The sequence below is a fragment of the Ictidomys tridecemlineatus genome, chromosome 12 (assembly GCF_052094955.1).
Source record: "Ictidomys tridecemlineatus isolate mIctTri1 chromosome 12, mIctTri1.hap1, whole genome shotgun sequence".
Taxonomy (NCBI): domain Eukaryota; kingdom Metazoa; phylum Chordata; class Mammalia; order Rodentia; family Sciuridae; genus Ictidomys; species Ictidomys tridecemlineatus.
This window is the reverse complement of record NC_135488.1, coordinates 91,683,553-91,701,111: the sequence shown is the minus strand read 5'-3', so window position 1 is coordinate 91,701,111 and position 17,559 is coordinate 91,683,553. Positions and strand designations below refer to the sequence as shown.

Genomic DNA, 17,559 nt, shown 5'->3' with positions numbered 1-17,559 from the left:
TCTTCAGGAAACGATCAAGTTAATTGAAAAGCTGATCATCTAAGCAAAAAAAAAAAAATATTGAAAGAAGAAGAAGTAGGAGCTGAATTAACTATAGTATATCCTTGGAAGAGCCTTTTTCCTTAAAGAATGTGAATTATCTCACCAAGGACACTTGAAGAAGAGTAACCTGTGTGGCTGTCCATGCAGTGGCCAACAGTAAAGAAACCTGTGCGTTTCTGTTCTTCCAGGCTCCTGAAGTGCAGACGGGGGTCTGAGGTTAACTCACAGGCGGAGGATGCTCCGACTAAACTGGGTTGCAAGGCTGCAATCCCTGGTAGCTCAGTGTCCTTTCTCTTTGAGATCAGCAACCACACATTCAACTTTTACAGAATGTCCTCAGAGTGAGAAGAGAGGCCGGGGTTGGGTCGAGCTAACTGAACACCTAAGAGACGGAGCAGATAAAACCCGCCTGCTACCTCCACTGAGGACCCAGGGACTGCATTCTGCAATGGAGGAGAAATGAATGAAAGTCCAGGTCCCCGCCCCCCCCAGGGAGAAGCGGCTCCCCGCTGACCTTCCCCCCCCCCCAGCCGGCTGGAATGCCACGCGAGCTTAAAGGAAAAGGAAGGGTCCTGTGTTTTTGTTTGGTTTTGCTTTTCCTAATAAGGCATTTCAGAAATGTTAATGAACTTGGCAAAGCTGGCTTTGGAAGATAAGGAGGCGGGGGGCGAGAAAGGTGGTGGCGACTGGAAGCTGGTGGTTGGAAGCGAAAGAACTTCTGGCCCTGCGGGGAGTGGCGTGACCTGTGTGGGTGGGCGGATTCACGTAGGATGGATGGATCGCAGCAGAGCAATGAAAGCGCAGCGAGAAGGAGAACCCGAGCGAGGCAGGGACAGGGGGTGGGCGGGGAGGGGGCGCAGTTTTCCTTTCTGATCCGAGAGCAGAAACTCTTGTTCTGAGAAGAGTTTGGGGGAAGAGAGGGGGGAAGGAAAGTCGCCCTGAGCCAAATGCCTGGAAGCTTGTGACATCTGACTTGGGGAATCTCCCACAGTTTCTTTGATTGTGACAGCCTGTGTGTAGGTGTCCCTTCACCCCCATGAGATAAGAGTCTGTTTTATGAACACTGTGAAATTAGCCGTGTGGGCTGATTCTGCAAAACCCTTGCAGTGCTGGAAGGTTACAGAGTGTAGGAGACCCAGGGAGAAGCGTACCTTGTCCGAGTCCCCCAGGGCCTGGGGTCCAAAACCTTTCCGATCCTAGTGAAACAGGAGAAGAGAACGTTTATTTCAGAGGAATAACAGTACAAACCACAGCCTGAATAAAGCCGGAGCCCTCCGGCGGCTGGAATAATTAGCTTAGGAAATTCGTGGTTCAAGATGTTCCCACAAAATCTGGAGAGAAGCAAAAGAGAAAGCCAGAGCCTGTAGAAGAAGAAAATGAAGTCTGTCTCACATGCAAGAGCCACCTTGCTTGTAGCTGCCTAAGAGAAATGGTGGTTTGGGAATGCAATGATGCATGTGTATAACTTCGTCATATTTTTCTAGATACTTAGTGGAAGCCTATGTTATCTGAAAATAACTCCAGACCAGTCCCCGCCCCACCTCATCTTGTTTTTATCCTAAAGGCAGTGTAACATGGACCTCCTGATGTTCTGGGAGAACAGTCTTAAGCACACAAAAAGGACTCCCTGAGTTGTCACCACATGCATGATGTAAACATCCAGCCAGGGACAATGCAGAGTTGGATAGAGTCCTCCCCACTCTGACTGAACTCTAGGGTAATTCATGGTGGGGATCTTAGATTTCAGATATTGGCAGCAATTTAGGAAGGAGAAGCAGGATGGTGGGATTTATGGCCTTATAAGAGCAACAACAGTTTCTCATTTCCACTCATCCTCTGCGTCATGTGATATGTTTCAGAAACTCACTTAAAATTGAGAAAATAAGCCATTTCTAATTGTACTTAAGTAAGGAAATAGCTCATTTATGAATCTAAGAAGATTAAAGAATATGGCTTTGGTGTGTTTGTTTAGAATCTATGCCAACTTTTTTTCAGAGGAGCAAATCTGGTTTTTCTTTATTCTTAAAAAAAAAAAGAACTTTAATAAAGCCCCAAAAAAATTTTTAAAAGAGGGCTTTACAGAAGAGGGCTTTGCAATTGCAACACTCAGAGATCTTGACAAGTAACTCAAGTCTTCTTTGAGTGTAGGATTTTTGTACTCTATTGCATGCACTTTTGGAATGAATCTTTTCTTTTTAAGGAGTACATGATTGTCTTATTGGAGTTCCATACAATTTAATATTAAAAATAAGACTTCTCCAACTTGTGGTTTAGATTTCTATAAAATTCAATTTCCACAGTTAGCTCAAGAGATCTTTTTAAAATGAAATTCCAAGCATGTTGTTTGAACTGATTTTAATGTTTTCCCCAGTGGATTTGAGAGAAAGTGCAACACCCTTACTTCATTCAGCCCCACGACTGAACCCTAACCACCCTTCTCCATGAACTGCTTGCGAGCCAACCTGGTTTCCTTACAGTGCCTCTATCACAAGTTTGCTTTCTTGCTTCAGTTTCTGGGCTTGCTGTTCTCTTAAGCCTGAAAAGTTCTTCTCTGGTCTTTGTGTGGCTGTCTTCATCATGCATTTTCTTTCAAAGTCTCATTCTTTGTCCTTCCTTTGTAAAGCAGTGTCCAATCCCCACTCCATTGGTCTTTTATCCTGTCCCTCTCTTTCTGTCTGGCATCCATCCTCCTCATCTTGTTCTTGGTTAGTTTACATCTCTGCTACGGCTTGGCTTGGACATGGTTTGAGTTCCCTGAACCTCCTGTGTTGTAGCCTTTGACCTCGGTCCAGCAGTATTAAGAGGCCTAGAGTCTTTAAGAGGTGGAGTCAAGTGGGAAGTGATTGGATTAGTAGGGCATTGTCCTGCAAAGGGATTAATGTTCTTGAGAGACCCCTATTTGTTTTGTTGAGAATGGGTTATCATAAAAAAGGAAATAGTGGCCCTTCCCACTCTTTGGCTCCCTATCTCACCATGAGATCTCTTCTGCATGTGATCCTGCCTATTGTAGTGCCATCCACCATGAGGCCTTCATCAGAGCAGAGCAGAAGCTAGAACCATGTACTTAGCCCTCCAGAGCAGTGAGATAAATAAACCTCTTTACAAATTATCCAGCTTCGGATATTTTGTTATAGCAATGATAAATGGACTAATTTGTTTCTGCCATGAGATTCTCAGTTCTTCCAGGAGACAGACCTTGTCTATTTCGTTCACCATTCTTTCTCCTCAGTGTCTGGCACAAAATAGGTGTTCAATAAATATATAAATTAAGAGTGTTTAAATTATATGTCATTGATCTGAATCTATTTTTTCTTTCTGGGCCATCTTTGTCGAGTTTGGCATTAATTATGTCAATTAATAGTAATGAGTAGGACAGAGTCCCTGTATATATGGGTAAATGTGATTCAAGTATGGTTTAGAAGAATTATCTTAAGGAGTAGGACAAAAAATTATGCAGATACGTATGGTAAGAATATATTGTTCAGTTTCCATTTGAGCTTTGTCGTCATGAATCTGAGGTGTGACATTGGTATTTGGGGATTTCCCCAACATTTGAGGTGGAAATGTAAATTATTACTGCTTTTCTGGAGGGCTGTGTCCTCCAACCCAATAATCCCATCCTAGAAATTTACCCTAGATACAGATAGTTAGACAAGTTTGAGGAGATGTATGTTCAAAGATGTTCGACAAAATATAACTGATAGTAAATAGTTGTAAAGTACCTAAATATTCAGCAATAAGTGATTGAAAAATAAATTTGGAGATATCCATGCAATGGCATATTTTGCAGCTATTAAAGACTATATGTCTACATTTATTGATATGATTAGACAACAATGATGAATTATCAAGTAAAAGAAAAAGCAATTTCAAAGCATCACATAGAGTAAACCCATTTGTTTTAAGACATTATTTGTATATTTATGTATCTTAATATCAAGAAAGGCGTGAAAAGATGTTCCCCTACACTGGCAAACATCTGTGCTATAAACTCATCTTGGGTGTCTCACTGTGTGAGATTCTCAATGGTATCTTATGCAAGTCCTTTAATTTCACTGTGCTTCATTTTTGTCTTCTCTATAAAATGAGGATGACAATTTTTACTTTGCAGAGTTATGGAGATTAATTTTTTTTTTAATGTAAAGCTGCAAAGTCCTGGTCCAGCAGGAAGTCCACAAGAATTCATTTCAGGCTCAGAGGGAAGAAACCACCCCTACCAATCAATACACTGCTATCATTACCCTAAAAAAGGAAGGAAGACCTTCAATGCCACCCATAACCCACCCCCTTCTGCACAAGGGAGATGGTCTCTCTCTTTCAGTTCTAGGATTCCTAGAAAAGGCCTCAGCATCAGTAGCCATGGTCCTGCAATAAACCTGAGAGTTGATCTTTCAGGGTATTCAGGACACTGGTAACTCCAAAATGCTAATGGATTCAATGGATAAGGAAGAAAAGTGGGAAAGAACCACAAAGATGGGCTTTTCCCCTTTGTAATTCTCTTTTCAAACACTTCTTGTGGTATATTCCAACCAGAAAAACACTGAGGATGAGACCAACCACTTTGACATTTTGGTAAACATCTTTTCACGCCTTTCTTGATATTAAGATACATAAATATACGAATAATGACTTAAACAAATGGGTTGCCAGCAGCAGCCAGGGCTGCTCCAACTGGGGGAGGAGTGGCTTTGCCCTGGGGAGTGTCCTGGGTGTCATAGCACAGCATCAGCTGCAGACCTGGGGTCTGTTGTGTGTTTTTCCTGAGGTGGTTGTGAGGAGCTAATGAGATAAGGGATCAGAAAATGCTATGAAAACCATGCAAGGACTATCACTGTGCTTTTATTCATGACAGCCTCTTATCTGTCCCTCTCCTGTCCTCTCCTCACCTTCCCTGGCCTGTACAGATCCCATTCTCTTTCTCTCTAGATTTATTCCTGGGTCATTAACTCAGGGGTGGGGGAGGGGGGGAGGATGGGAGGGAATAAGAAGAAAAGGAAGAATAGAATTCTAGCAGGAAATGTCCTGTGCTTTCCTGTCCTCTCAGGAATGGGGACCTCCCCTCACCTGAGGCCACAGTCCCTTCCTGAGGCCAGCCTCCCAGCTGCATGACAGTCTGGTCAGGAGCCTGAGGAGCCTGGGAAGGATTCTTCTCCCCTGAGACACGGATTGAGGTGAGGGTCCTTGCATTATTTCCGGGAATGTGAATAGGGAGGAAAAAAAAAAAAAAAAAGGAAAAAGAAAAAGCCAACTCAGCAATTCACAGCAGCAACCGGAAGTTGTAAGGGAAAAGGAAAAAGCCAAAGGCCAGGAGAAATCTGAGGCATGGGTTAGACCAAAAATACCTTTCTCAGGGAGGGTCAGAATGCAGGAAAAAAAAAAAAAAAAAAACCAAAAGAGAATAGTTCCTGAACTTTTGTAAGAAGAATATTTTTCCCCCTCTGAAGCTAGTAAACACCTCTTTAAAGAATAAGTGTGGTTCAACAAATTGAAGAGCTAAGCAAATTACCGCCCTGCCCCAGATGGCTTTAATGGAAGACAGAAGGAGAAAGTTAGAGCTTTCTTCCCAGGGCACAGGGAGCAGCTTTTCTCTGGAGGAGTGAGGCCTGCTCTCAGACCCTGAGGGTTCCCACATCAGGCACTCCAGGAGAGGTTTGTCTCCCTAAGTACTGAGGCTAACCTGGCCTCCTCTTTACGAAGCCACTCTGAGCCACTCAGATAACAGGAGAATGAGAGAGTGTAGGCAAGCAATAGACGACAGGGGAGCAGAGAGAGATGGAAAATAGTCCAGCCATGGGAGAGAAGAAAATGGCCTTTCTTTCCAGAAATACCCAGGAGACCGGAGAGCACAGCAGCCAGTTCTGCACCGCCCCAGCCCCTAGTAAAATACTGGAGTCGTGGGACTTTGTGGGTTACACGGCCATCTGTCCAATCATTTCCACTTCTGCCTTGAGCCAAGGTTACAAGTAAATATGTTCACCTGAATTGTAGTGTGTTGAAAGTGTCTAGGAAAATAGGTGAACAGTACATCCTTAACCTAAATAAACAGGCTATCGAGTAAGATTCCAATATGGAAAAACAAAATAAAGATCTTTCAATCTGTCAAGTATAAAGGCAAAGAGTGTCACACACAAAATGTTAAATGCTTCCCTTGGCGGGGATGGGATTACTTTCTTCTTTTCATTTTTCTGTATTTTTTTTCCCCTACCATAATCATATATTCCGACTGTAATCTGAGAAATTTAGACATGAGAAAGTTTTGGTTAGATAAGTGTTTCCATGGCTCTGATTATCTCTCCATAAACGCACATTCATATCCATACGTGGGATGTCTATGGGGGGATTCTGTGCACACACGTGTGCCCACCTGTGAACGAACGTGTGTGCCAAACTCTGGGGTATTCTCTCCATCCGGCTAGGCTCTTGCTTTCCTCTGGTGAGCTCTCCAATCCCTGTAAATTCAGACCACATTTCTAGAGAGACTCTCCTGGTACTGCACCTCCAGCCTTCTCCGGGGGTTTCTGGGAGGTAGTGCCTCCCAGCTCAGCTTGGATAGGACTGCCAGGGTCCTTGCCTTTGGTCTCCACTGTTGCTTGCTGAGCATAGATGGAGGGAGCGGGGAGGGGACCTGAGACTTGGCTCATAGGCCCTTTAACAGAAGGGACCATTAGTGGTACCCATAGAATGTATAGAGAACACCCCCAGAGAGCCAAACGCAAAAACTGTCCAACTCTAGGGGTATGAAAAAGGACCCACAATTGCCAGGCAATCACCCGCAGGCAGTTGGCACCAACTGAGGGGAATGGGACTCTGTGCCTGAGACTGCAGCTTCCTATTTCCCTCTTTGCTATCAGAGGTTCAAATTTCTTCTGGCACGAACAACATCCTTTTCTCAAAGGACGTGTCATTCTTTTTCTCTACGTTTTTTAAAACACAGTCTAAACAGAATAGTGTATTGGGCTTCTGAGTTAAGGTCTGCATTCTCCCAGGCCCTTTTAGAACTTCTCCCATTCTTCAGTTATTCTCTTTGTAAAAAGTTTGTGCCTTCGTCACCGCCAGAGCATTGTCTTCAGGAAGAGTGTAGCTCTAACCATCACTGCATACCTGCAAGTAATTAGTAAGCGGTGTTTGGTTAATAAGCAACATTCAGCTCTGACATTAATAACAGATGCTTAAAGCTAGATACAGCTGGTGACGATTTCGTGACACCAGGTCATCTCAGTGTTTCGAAGCATTTAGTGTGGGAGAGTGATTGGAATGCTGCCAGATGTCACCAAGCTTAAAAAAAAAAACAAAAAAAAAAAACTAAGCAGGTCTTAGAAAAGGACCCTGGAGGTGCATGCATACAGTGAGAGAGGCCCTTGCTGTCTTCAAAATACCACCTCCCAATACCCTTTCAATGCTCCTCATGGTTATGTCTCTCCTCAGCTCTTCACATCTGTAGAACAAACATATTTTTTTTTTTAAGCAAGACTCAGGGTTCATTGATTGGCCATGGATCAGATATTAAGAATGCCCTGGAAAAGTTGGGGAAATTTGGTTCCTTAGTGTGAGGCACCAGCTGCATTCCCCAAAGCCCACAGTTGTTCAGCCACATTGAGTAACTTAAATCTAGGTTCCGAGTGGAGGTTCAGCCTTGCTCGGCTAGGCCTGCGGGTGCCATGTTTGAGAACTTCCTGGAACCGCATACCTCCTCTGATTGCTCATTCCTGGCTCTTCCCCCCCAGGAGAGACTGAGGTTCTTGCTCTGAGTTTCTCTAGTTAAAAAAGGGATATCTTTTTGCTTGCTTTCTCCAGACCCTATTCTTGAATTTGGTGCAACAGAAAGCTTCTCCTGGTCTCCCTGCTCACACAGGACCTTCTTTAGGTCAGGCTAAACTTTCTTCTTCCATTTCTCAAACTGGTTTTTCCCTCCCTCATAGGCCAGCTACTTCACACAAACCAGGTCCCCACCTTCAGTTGTTCTGGTATGACAATGGCTTTGCAATCATCTTTTAAGTTTCTTCTCACCATGGCCTCCTATCACGTATAAAGATCCAGAAATGACTTCAGGTATGTTAAATATGTAATATGTAGAGAAAAACTCCCCTTCTAATAGAAAGAAATTGGTACAGGGAAAATGCAGCTAAGCCTTTTCTCCTACAAAAGCTAACCTTACAAAAGACCACTGGGTAGGGATAGGTGGGCAAAGGTCCTGGCTGAGGGACACTATCTCCTGGGAAATCTGGGCTTTTTGTATTTGCAATTCAGTGCTCTTATAGAGAGGCATGGTGGGGGGGGGGGGGCGCACAGGCGCAGATAGCTCAGTGGCAGAGCATTTGACCAGTGTGCACAAGACCCTGGTTCCCTGTGACCAGTGTGATTCTGCAATCTGTACAATTAGAAAAATGAGAAATTATACCCCAATGATTCAAATGTATGAATTGCCAAGATCATTGTAATGTCATGTGTAGCTAATAAAAAAAAATTTAAAAAAAAAAAGAGATCCTGGTTTCATTCATCCCAGCACTGGGGGGTGGGGGGAAGAGAAATAAAACAATGCCCCTGCAGAATGATGTAGTTAATCCCTTTCTCTTTTGAAGACAAAAAGAGAATCCTTTTTGGGAAGATCAGAGTTAACAAATTACTGACCCAAATTTCCTTCCTTAGGTAGCTAGCTCCACATACCTAAGGAAGGGCTGCTAATCTGCAACCAGAGAGGCAGATATTGCTGATAGAAATGTGTTCATGCCTTCCCCATGCTGACCCTACCGTCTCCTTCATAGATCAGCACCCCTTTCTTCCTTTATTACATGCTTCCTCTTCTTCTCTTAGGAAAGAATGTAATCTTTGATGGGCATGTCTGTGAGGCACCCGAGTTTCTAATTATAGTTCCATTGCTATCTATCTTGTGACTTGGGAAACCCTGCTTGCTCTCTTTGAGACCCAGTTTCTTCCTTTATAAGATAAAGAGCTTGAAACATGATCTGTGGTTTCTTTAAAGTTTTGAGATTCCACATTCTCAGATTTTATACCTTAGTGTGTGACTATGTCCGTCTTACTATATTTGCATCCTAAGTCTTATGTCTTTGTGGAGTGAACAGATTTACCATTGAAAAATCTAAAATTTCAGCAGAAGGTACAGGGAGAGTCAAATAGGTGAATGGTAGTGGACAGGGCTCCCCCAAACTACATCTTACACCTTTTTCTTGTGCAACCACTCCTCTGGCAGTCAACTCTCCTCCTCTTGGAGTCTGGATTTGGTTTTCCCTGTTCTATCTTTACCTATCTTTAGTATTTCTACAGAAATCACTTGCAAGAGAAACTCTCCTTCTGTGGTATTCAGATCCACCTCCAAAGTATAATTTGTCCTTTATAAAGTTTTCAAATGGAAATGTATTCTCAGAAGTAGCCAGGCATTGTGCAAAGTCACTCCATTATGAAAACCAAAGCCATTGTCACAAGCGATGACAAATTCATTGCGTAATTTAGTTCTTCATATCAGTTTGCTGATATGTGTCCTTTCTATTTAACCAGATGCTTTTACAGAAATTGTAATGTAGCCATTTGAAGGGCTGTGAATGAGAGATCAGCCTAACCCTTTCCACTTTTGCATGAGCATTTGACATTAGCCAACTTCCTGGCTCGGTTATTTTAGAAACCTGTTAAAGAAAAGTAAAAACGGACCCTGATCACTAGATCCCATCTGGGTTGGGGTAACCATAGCTTCCCGGTAGGAAGCCCTATCTTTGTGCTTCCCTAAATGCAGTGACCTTATAGCTGCCATGACCCTGTGAGGAGTGTAAAAGCTATGCCCATGGAATTTCTCCAAAAGATATCAGGTGCTGTAGAGTATGGGACTTCCCATGTGGAGTGGTATGTTAGTCAACTTTCTGTTGCTGTGTCAGAATATCCAAAATAATCAACTTATAAGAAGGAAAGTTTCATTTTGAGACCCAGAGGCTCAGTCCATAGTCGGTTGCTATTTTGGGGCCTGTAGCAAGGCAGAACTTCATGGCAGGGAGCACGTGATAAAAAAAAAGGCCTCTTCACCTCATGGTAGCCAGGAAGCAAAAAAAGAGAGGAAGAGACCAGTGTCCCAATATCCCCCTCAAGGTCACGTGTCCCAGTGGCCTAATATCCCCCCACTAAGCCCCACCTTCTAAAGGCTCCACCACCTCCCAGGTGCGTAGGTTGAGAACCAAGCCTTTATGGCCTTTTGAGAGGACATTCCAGATCTAAACTGGTGGTTTGGATCCAGATCCAAGCAGGTGGTTTCCACACCTTCCAATGTGAGACTCATTGCTTCACACCTGAATCACTGCCGGAGGCCAAGAGAAGAGCTTCTTCTGCCCACTGTGTGCGTGGCTTTGTGGGCTGTGGCAAGAACCCACAAAAGAGAAGGGCCCAATGTGTCCCGCTGGCCTAGGCATGCTTCTGAGTCAACGGGAGCCCGTGTGGGTCTTGGCAGCCTTGAGAATTGGCAGCATGTTTAATAGAGCCTCATGAGAAGACCTCTTGGCGCGGGCCCTGTGAGTGGAGGTTTTGACTTTAAGTGTTTTGAATAAGAACATTGGTCCGTGACACTATGAACAAGAGGTAGACATTTGTTTTTGTTAGTTGCTAGTTTATATTTACAAATTAAAAAACAATCTTGAGATTAAAAATTGATAGGCACATCTTGAGGATATTTTGTCACAAAAAAGACAAACACTTTTTTTTTCCCCTATGTATACGAAGTACCTAGAGTAGTCAAATTCACAGAGATAGAAAGGATAAAGTGGTTTCCAGGGACTGGAGAAGGCGGGAATGCAGAGTTATTGTTTAATGGATAAAGAGCTTCCATTTTGCAAGATGAAGAGAGTTCTGGAGATTGGTTGCATTCAATGAAAATTCTAGAAACCAAAAGATCTCTGAAATTAAAGGATTTATTCAGCCATACACACATGTAGCCAGAAAGAAAGGTTGGATCCCATGGAAAGTTCCCCCATGCCACAAGCAACATAGGTGGCAGTTAGAAAAATGTCTGCCAGATTTTTTTAAAGCATTTTATAAGGAAAATCTGTGAAAAAGAAAGCATAAATTGCTTTCACTGAATCTGCATTGACTGTAGATAACACGGACAGGTCAACATGCATTAGGCAGAGTTTGGTGGATGGTAATGGTCTAGGAGAAGTCTTTTTTGCTTCCTGGATGGTTGGGGCTATAAGCAGAATGCCATGGCACCTAGATGTCATCCTCCTGGGGCTTCAAATCAGAGAATTCTACATGTGCTCACGAATATGGAACAGCTTTTGTCTTTGGTGTTGTGTGTTGGTTTGGTTTGGGGCTTGGTTCACAGTTGTTAAGTGAATAGTTTCTCTCTTTTCTCCTCCATCCTCTGGTCTGGAGTGAAATTTAAAACATCTCAGAATTTTTCCCTCTTTCAGTTACATAATAATGAGAATGCACTTATCAGTTCTGAACTGTACAGGTGTTTTTAAATGTGCACTTTACATTTGTAAAATGGTTATGAAGGCGAATTTTATGCAGTATTTTACTACAATTAAAATGTTCTGCTACAACTGACAAGTCCCTCTAAATATCACTCTTAAATCATGTTTTTAATACTAGACTAATGCTACCACAAGTTTCATCATAAGTGATATAGGACGATTTTGTGTTACTTTTCCAATTCTGTCTTCCAACTGTGGTTTAAAATTTCCCATATTTCACTTCTTACCACTTGACCACTTGACAGTTTTAATCATTAATCACCACTGACTCCCATGCGATTTGGTTCCCACGCTCCTTGCTAACACTAGAACGACTTCTAGGGGCCGACTGTGGAACAACAGTCTTCACAGAGGAGAAGTGAGCCTTGCCAGGTTCCCCAGGCCTCTCACTGCTTGTACAGAAAGAGCATCTGGAGAAGGAGGTAGGAATTCCAAGCACCATTCCCTTTCACCATTCCTCCACTCAATATGGCTTCCCAAATCTTGCTCCTATCAACAAAAGATCTCTCAACATTTGTAAGTACTTGAAGTTAAAATAAATAGTCCTGTTATGGGGTAGAATATGAGTTACACTGCTGATAAAAAAAAATCATTGCTTAATCCTTTGTTATTCTCTTAAAAGAACATATTCATGTCCGTGTAATAAGGCTAAAACTCTACTCTTTCAAACACCTTTGTACTCAGGAATGTAATAGAGTGGTTTGGGAGAGTGAGTGAAGGTTTTGCTTTTGGTAAATTTGCTACAGGACAATATTACTGAATCTCACTCAGGGTCACAGAACATTGGAACTTAAAAAGAGTTTTAGAGACTGAATAGTTCAGAGACCATCTAGAAAATAGTGGTTCTTAACAATTAGAGGCTCACAGACCCCTTTGACCCTCTGATACAATTTAGAGACTTTTATCTCATAAAAAAATGTTATTTTATAGAAAACTTTGAATACAATTTTAAAAGGTTCGTGGATGCCATATCCTCACCCTGAAGTTCATCATCGATGAAGAACTCCTGCTCTAGTTCTTCCTGATAACTTGGAAGTAAGATTTCTAAGAAACACCCCCATGTAAAGAAAGAGCTAGGCAGAGCAGATGGAAAGCCAGGACAAATGTTGGGAAGAGATGGGTTCCTACATACCACGTAATGCTGTGTAAGAGCCAGCCGTGGCCAAAGGATCTCCAGAGAGGAGCCGGCTGGCTAAGGAAGCAAAGAATTGTCCACTGGGGGTCCTGGTCTCCTTGGAACCATCTCAGAATCAGCAGCCATGAAAATGAGAGTTGTCTTGCTGGGTGGTGTCAGGGCTGAAAGGAGTGTTACCTTTTTTCATCCATCATAAGGGTGGGAACTTACCTTCCTATAACCAAAGACAGGTTAACATAGCTAATTTATTTAATCCAAGTTTTATATGACACAGGAGTCATCAGAAATGAAGATCCAAAGACCCAGAGAAAACTATTTGTTTGCATGCTTAGATTTGATGAAGAGTGGCAGCCATGTGGGAATGTGATTGAAAAGGGTTATGATCTCATGGTAATAGAGTGAGGGAGGGAAACCCAGCAGGGCCTGTCTGTTCAGATTTTTCGTGGCCTCTCCATGTGGTATTCATTTCTTCCTTCCTACAGGACAGGATCCTTTCTGGAGGGAGGAGCTTATGATCTACTATCAAACAATGTCAGGGGATTTCTTTATGTCCACCTCTTTCACAGAAAGGCAGGGGAAGGTTAGAGCAATATTTCTAGGTTTTGTGGCTGGGTTTGAGGAAGAGAGATTGACATTTCTGTGGTCTGCCTTGGGGATAAAGAAGAGTAGGAGAAAGAAGGGCAGAAGGAGACTCTGCTTCTAAGGCCCTGCCAATATCCTCCAGTTCAGAATTCCTCAGCATACCACAGTGCCATGCTTTGGGGTGTTGTTCTCTGGCCTCCAGTACTAGACAGAGAGAAGAATGGAAATAGTTGGCAACACAGAGATGGCCAGAAGGAACATGGGCAATGACCCAGAAGTCAAACGGAGATGGATTCAGGGAGAGTTTGGCTGCAGCATGAACTGTGACCCAGGACTGCAAGGAAATAATAATCAAAGTAGCGGAAGGGCAGCAAGAGGTGTCAACCCAGAACAGAGACCCTCCAGGAAGAGGTCTGAGTTATTTGTGAAACATCTTCCCAGGGACTTCCAGAAAGAATCAGTAGGGAGAACTAAAAGAAGCCTGGATTCCAGTGTGGTGGACAAGAACATTGCTCTTTGCATTCTTGCTGCAGTTTGGAGAGCTTTGACTTACAAGGAAACCAAGAGTTCACAGAATCAGTTATGATCGATCTTGTCTGACATCTCCCCACTGTCAGGAGTCAGAGTGGAGTGCCTGGTTACAGTCCTGCAGCTGCTGCCCGGGGAACGCCCAGCTGACATGGGCATGTAGTAAGTCATCATGTCTTTCGGAACCTCAGTTTCCTCATTTACAAAATGGGATCAGGACTGTTGAGTTGGTATGTTCCTTCCAACTTGGAACATCATCTTATCTAAGACCAAATTGGTAGGTCTGGTTTGGGCTCTTTTAGTTCACTAGATTTAAATGAGTCATTTCTGGATTGTTGACATAAATAAGCACTATCCTTTTCACTTAAATGTTCCCGTGAGTCTTTTTTTTTTTTTTTTTGAAAATTGGGAAAGGAATGCATACAAACTGTTAACAGGGGAAGTCTTTAAGAGACTAAAAATGCATTCCTTGTAATTAAGAAAGAAAATGAGGGCTAGGGATATAGCTCAGTTGGTAGAGTGCTTGCCTAGCATGCACAAGGCCCTGGGTTCAATCCCCAGCACCACAAAAAAAAAAAAAAAAAAAAAAAAAAAGAAAGAAAGAAAGAAAGAAAATGAAAAAAATCATGATCAAAACCAGAGTTATAAGATAATGCTGGTTCTGAGAATATATGACATCAGAATTGGGTCTCACAGCTGGGTGTTTAGAGACAAGGCAAACTTCAGGTTTGGTAACCCAGTGGTTCATCCCAGTCACATTCCTTCCTTCGTGATTCCTGGCTTTGTCTTGTCTGTGTTTGGTTTAATCTCAGGCTGGGGGTAATATGGCTATTGCAATGATATGGCCAAGCTTGACCTTTATAAATGACAATGTCCCAGGAGAGGGACCTTCTTCTTCTCTAAGAGTGGGGGATTTTCCAGATGCCCCAGAAAACTTCTTGAATTTCATTAAACTATACTGATTTATATGTTTACTTCTGAACCTATCACTCGTAGGGTGATGAAATTATGCATAGATGATTTATGTCTACCCTGGAGTTATAGGGACTGAAATGGAGAAAAGGTGAATACCAAAAAAAAAAAAAAGGTTTATTGCAATGATGAAGACTGCTGGGCAAACAATCATCTGTGGTATCACATGCTGTATTTCAAAAGTCTTGCAACATTCTTTTCAGAATGATATTTTAAAAGAAATGGGGTATATGACTTTGTTCCCCCAATTAACAGATGAAGTCATTAACTAGCTCAAGGTCACACAGTTGGGTTAGAACTTGGGACACAGACCTTACTACTTGGAATCTAGAACTTACCTATATACATTTCAAATGGCTTAAATTTTAGGCTTATCTTAAAAACCACTTCAAGAGATTTTGATAAGGAAATAATAATGAATGGGTAAAAAGAATTATAGACAAAAATACTAGAGACATATGTACATGCATATGTGTATGAGGATAAACATTTTTGTCTCTGTATACCTATATGGATGTCTAAATATATTAGTGTTTGTGAAAAATGAGAACATCCTGAAAGTCCAATAAAGATTTTACCAGTAGTTAAAAATAATTGCCATTTTACCATTCAGGGGAATGGCAGAATTGCAGATAATTTTAATTTCCTAAATTGTGTTTATCTTTATTTTCTTAATTTCTCTGGTGAGAATGTGTAATGGAGAATTTCTTTGGTGAGTACGTAGGCAGAAGAAAATGTCTGCTTAAAAAATAATTTTAAGCTGGGTGTGGTGGCCCATGCTTATAATCCCAGTGGCTTGAGAGGCTGAGGCTGGAAAATAGTGAGTTCAAAGCCAGCCTCAGCAAAGATAGAGGCACTAGGTAACTCAGAGAGACCCTATCTCTAAATAAAATATAAAATAGGGCTCAGTGGTCGAGTGCTCCTGAGTTCAGTCCCTGGTACCAAAAAAAAAAAAAATTAAGATTAGATAATTCCTTTTCATTAGGAACACTGATTTTCAGCCATTCCCATAGAAACCATGGAGTTCCAGAAGAGACTTTTGCAAAGTGGGAGGTCACAAGAGCAGCCTGCTAATCCTGTCCTCCACCCTGAGGGAATCCTAGAACAAGAAGCTCCCCTTGGGAGGCTTCCAAACTTCCTGCTCTCAACTGCCCTCCACAAGTGGTCATGGTATCCATGGGGAGACCCAGCATGTGCTTGGGGACATGTGGAGAACGGAAAGCTACAGATTCTTCTTAAGATAATACCTTTTTGAAAATAGTTTGTTTCTGAGGGTTAAAGTTCTTGTTTGGTACCTAATACATATTGGTTAAATAAAGAGATGGTAGGCCAAGAAAAATTATTTGAAAATATTGAACAGTGAAATTACCAATTTGTGAATCCTCAGCACAATGCCTTCTCCAAGTTACGTTCAGTGTAAAAAAACAGAATGACTCTCACACAGTCTGCTTTTTCTGGAATCATTCCTGGGTGTCTTGACCACCCAAGTCTGGCATCACTCTCCCACATTACTCTAGCTGTCACTAATGAGAAGTACTTTCTCTTCTGTCGACCTCTGGACCCTGATTATTCTGTCTTCTGCACATATGGAAAGTACCCAGGAAACAGCAGGACCAAAAAAATTCACATTTCCAGCTTCAAAGCAAAACCCAAAAGTAAAAACCCAAAGCCTGAATGAATGTAAGGACCAAACTTATTTGGGTCAGAGTGAAGACAAGGGAAAGCACACCCCAAGTGTTTCAGATAGGTGAAGGTTGGGGGCGGCCAGGTTCTGAGCAATACCATTAAAGAACACATCCAAGGATATCCCAGTGTCCACTCTGCTTTGAAGACAAACAGCCCCCCATAATTAGAAACAGCTTTATTCACATGCCAGATGTCCACGCTTCCCTTCCAATTATTTTCAGAAACATCATAAAGAACCATTAGTGACAGTGTGAAATGTTCTGGCTTGTTATTTTTTTTTTAAATCCACCCATCCTTATGATTTCAGTCTGATACAAAGATTACAGTCTGCTTCCTTTCAAGGGTTTTTTTTTTTTTATGTACTAGGAAAAGGGGAGGCTCAGGATAAGGATCATTTGACTAGAACTTTTATCACCAGAAATACTACCACACATTTAGTTTAATCACAAAGAACAGACAAAATTTTAACAAAACATCTTCTTATATCTGAGAGAGCAGGAGAGAGAGAGAGAGAGAGAGAGAGAGAGAGAGAGAGAGAGAGAGAGAGAGAGAGAGAGAGAGAGAAAGTACCTGAACATTTCTTAAGGATAATATGAATGATCAAAAAATCTTGGAAGCACAAGGTCCATACCATGAGTCATAGTTCTTGTGAACTCTGTGCTGGTCAGACCACTTGTGATCAAATATTAAGTTCTATAAACCACATTTGGAAAGGGACATTGGCCAATTAGAGACAGCCCAGAGAAGAGGGATAGCACAACTAGAATAGACCGTACACACCTTCAGGGCAGAGTCTGTGTCCTGTCCTTTCTGTCCAGGGGCACCTGGCCCAGTGCCTTACATACAGAACATGCTTAAAAATATTTGTTGAATGAATGAATGATTATGGAATTCATATTTTATGTGTAACTACTAAAGAAAGTAAGACTGGTTTAACCCAGAGGGAAAAAAGATACAGAGGACACAACAGCTCATTTCAAATACTTGAAAGTATTATGGAGAAGAAGGCAGAGACTTACTTCTCTCTTGATCTCTGGAGCAAAATTTGGGGTATTCGGTGAATGCTATCAGAAAGTAGTTTTGACCCAGAATCATTATGATTTTGTGAAGAACTATGGGATGCTTGGGTACAGTCTCAGCAGT

At 42.1% G+C, this 17,559-nt stretch overlaps 1 protein-coding gene and 1 long non-coding RNA gene across 12 annotated transcripts in view; both read left to right on the top strand.

The window, feature by feature from the left end:
* The window catches only part of Rmdn2 (regulator of microtubule dynamics 2), a 255,562-nt gene that overhangs the window by 138,255 nt on the left and 99,748 nt on the right, over positions 1-17,559 (top strand). The gene's annotated exons all lie outside the window — the stretch shown is intronic.
* Positions 906-15,762, top strand: LOC144369405 (uncharacterized). The gene is made up of 2 exons (XR_013429049.1): positions 906-5,213; positions 7,962-15,762. It is a non-coding gene; the product is annotated as an uncharacterized LOC144369405 (long non-coding RNA).